Here is a 2,618-nt window from a genome sequence, read left to right as displayed (position 1 = left end):
TGCCAAGAATGTTTTCTTTAATCAAGAGCGAAAGTCAGAGGTTCGAAGACGATCAGATACCGTCCTAGTTCTGACTATAAACGATGCCAACTAGCGATCGGGGGCGTTAGTTTTACGACCTCTCCGGCAGCTTGCGGGAAACCAAAGTCTTTGGGTTCCGGGGGAAGTATGGTTGCAAAGCTGAAACTTAAAGGAATTGACGGAAGGGCACCACCAGGAGTGGAGCCTGCGGCTTAATTTGACTCAACACGGGAAATCTCACCCGGCCCGGACACAGTGAGGATTGACAGATTGAGAGCTCTTTCTTGATTCTGTGGGTGGTGGTGCATGGCCGTTCTTAGTTGGTGGAGCGATTTGTCTGGTTAATTCCGATAACGAACGAGACTCTGGCTTGCTAACTAGTTACGCGACCCAATCGGTCGGCGTCTAACTTCTTAGAGGGACTAGTGGCGTTTAGCCACACGAGATTGAGCAATAACAGGTCTGTGATGCCCTTAGATGTTCGGGGCCGCACGCGCGCTACACTGACCGGATCAGCATGTGCTCGCCTTGGCCGACAGGTCTGGGTAACCCGCTGAACCCCGGTCGTGCTAGGGATAGGGAATTGCAATTATTTCCCTTGAACGAGGAATTCCCAGTAAGCGCGAGTCATTAGCTCGCGTTGATTACGTCCCTGCCCTTTGTACACACCGCCCGTCGCTACTACCGATTGAATGGTTTAGTGAGGTCCTCCGATTGGACCTGGCGCGGCCGGCAACGGTCGAGCCGGCGTCCGAGAAGACGATCTAACTTGATCATTTAGAGGAAGTAAAAGTCGTAACAAGGTTTCCGTAGGTGAACCTGCGGAAGGATCATTAACGGTCTCGCAAACGCTTCGGCGAACGCGAAACTCGGACAAGCGAGAGAAAAAGTCTTTGCTACCCGGCGCCCGACCCGCGAGGAGCGGCGCGCCGGCCGGCGATTCGGTCACCCGGTAATGTTTGCGCGTCGAGTGCCGCGGTGCCGCGCGCTCCGGCTTCAAGCGTCGGCCTGGCCGACCGCTCGGCGCGGTCTATTTTGTCACCCTATAGTGCGAGGCACTGTGCGAGCGAAACAATCGTGGATGGCTCTTGGCGGTGGATCACTCGGCTCGTGAGTCGATGAAGGACGCAGCTAGCTGCGTGAATTAGTGTGAATTGCAGGACACATTGAGCATCGACGTTCTGAACGCAAATTGCGGCCTCGGGTCAATCCCGGGGCCGCGCCCGCCTCAGGGTCGCGTTGCAAACGTTCCGCGCGGGGATTTCTCCGCGCGGCTGCTGCGGCGTCGGACGCGCGAGCGCCCGTCCCGCTCAAGACAGCACGGCACGATGCGCGACGATCGCGACCAGAATCCCGCGCGGCGGCGGCGAGTCGACCTCGAAGAGGCCAACGGCTGGCGGCTCAAGGGCGGGAATCGAGGTGCGCGGCGGCGCGCGGCGCCGACGGCGAGCGCGGAACGGGAAGAATAGTCCCGGTCCTTACTTTCGGCCTGAGGTCGGACGAGGCTACCCGCTGAATTTAAGCATATTACTAAGCGGAGGAAAAGAAACTAACGAGGATTCCCTCAGTAACGGCGAGTGAAGCGGGATGTGCCCATCGCCGAATCCGCGCGCTTTTGGAGTGCGCGGAATTGTGGCGTACGGAATTCGTCACGGCGCGCTTCGCCGGTCGCCCGCGTCCTTCTGATCGAGGCCTTTTCCCAGAGCGGGTGTCAGGCCCATGGCGGCGACAGGCGGGCGCGCTACGGCGTCTTCCCAGAGTCGGGTTGTTTGGGAATGCAGCCCAAAGCGGGTGGTAAACTCCATCTAAGGCTAAATACGGTCACGAGACCGATAGCGAACAAGTACCGTGAGGGAAAGTTGAAAAGCACTTTGAAGAGAGAGTTAAAGAGTACGTGAAACCGTCGAGAGGCAAACGGGAGGGCCTGTCGGGTCGCCCGGTCGCTTTCAGCCGGCCCCCTGTCGGCGACGTTGTCGTGCGGACCCTCACGGGCCGCCGGCGGCGCCGCCCGATCGGGGACCAGCGCACTAGCGCCGGGCGAAGGCCGCGACCGTCTGGACGGCGGCGAGAAGGCCGCGCGCAAGGTAACCCGGCCTCGGTCGGGTACTATAGGCGCGCGTGTCCGTCGGCCCGCCGTTCGGGCGAGGAGAGATCGCCGCGTCTGCCCTTCGGGGCCGAGCGCCCGGTGCCGGCTGGGGCGTCGTGGGTCGGGGACTGTTCTCAGTGCCCAGCCTCTTCGTCTCGGTCGCGCTTCCGGTGTCGTTTCGCGAGGCGCACGGGGTCCGCGGCTGAAGTCAGCCACCTTCCCGACCCGTCTTGAAACACGGACCAAGGAGTCTAACGTGAGCGCGAGCACGGGGCAGTACGAAACCCATGGGCGCAGTGAAAGTGAATGTCGGCGCGGTCCGGCGGAGGTGAGACGTCGTCGTTCGCGGCGGCCGCATCACCGGCCGATCTCGTCCCGCTTTGCCGGAGAGGTCGAGCGAGAGCGTTCGCGTTGGGACCCGAAAGATGGTGAACTATGCCTGAAGAGGTTGAAGCCAGAGGAAACTCTGGTGGAGGACCGTAGCGATTCTGACGTGCAAATCGATCGTCAA

The 2,618-nt window shown here is 60.7% G+C and overlaps 1 non-coding gene and 2 pseudogenes across 1 annotated transcript; all 3 read left to right on the top strand.

The window, feature by feature from the left end:
* Positions 1-160: 160 nt before the first annotated feature.
* Positions 161-849, top strand: LOC146144725 (small subunit ribosomal RNA; annotated as a pseudogene; the record flags this gene model as incomplete).
* Positions 850-1,104: 255 nt separating this feature from the next.
* Positions 1,105-1,258, top strand: LOC146144724 (5.8S ribosomal RNA). The gene has a single exon (XR_014499060.1). It is a non-coding gene; the product is annotated as a 5.8S ribosomal RNA (ribosomal RNA).
* Positions 1,259-1,506: 248 nt separating this feature from the next.
* Positions 1,507-2,618, top strand: part of LOC146144723 (large subunit ribosomal RNA) — a 3,680-nt pseudogene continuing 2,568 nt past the window's right edge.

The sequence above is a fragment of the Ascidiella aspersa genome, chromosome 5 (assembly GCF_963924565.1).
Source record: "Ascidiella aspersa chromosome 5, kaAscAspe10.2, whole genome shotgun sequence".
In the NCBI taxonomy this organism is placed as follows: domain Eukaryota; kingdom Metazoa; phylum Chordata; class Ascidiacea; order Phlebobranchia; family Ascidiidae; genus Ascidiella; species Ascidiella aspersa.
This window is presented reverse-complemented; position numbering and strand designations above follow the sequence as displayed.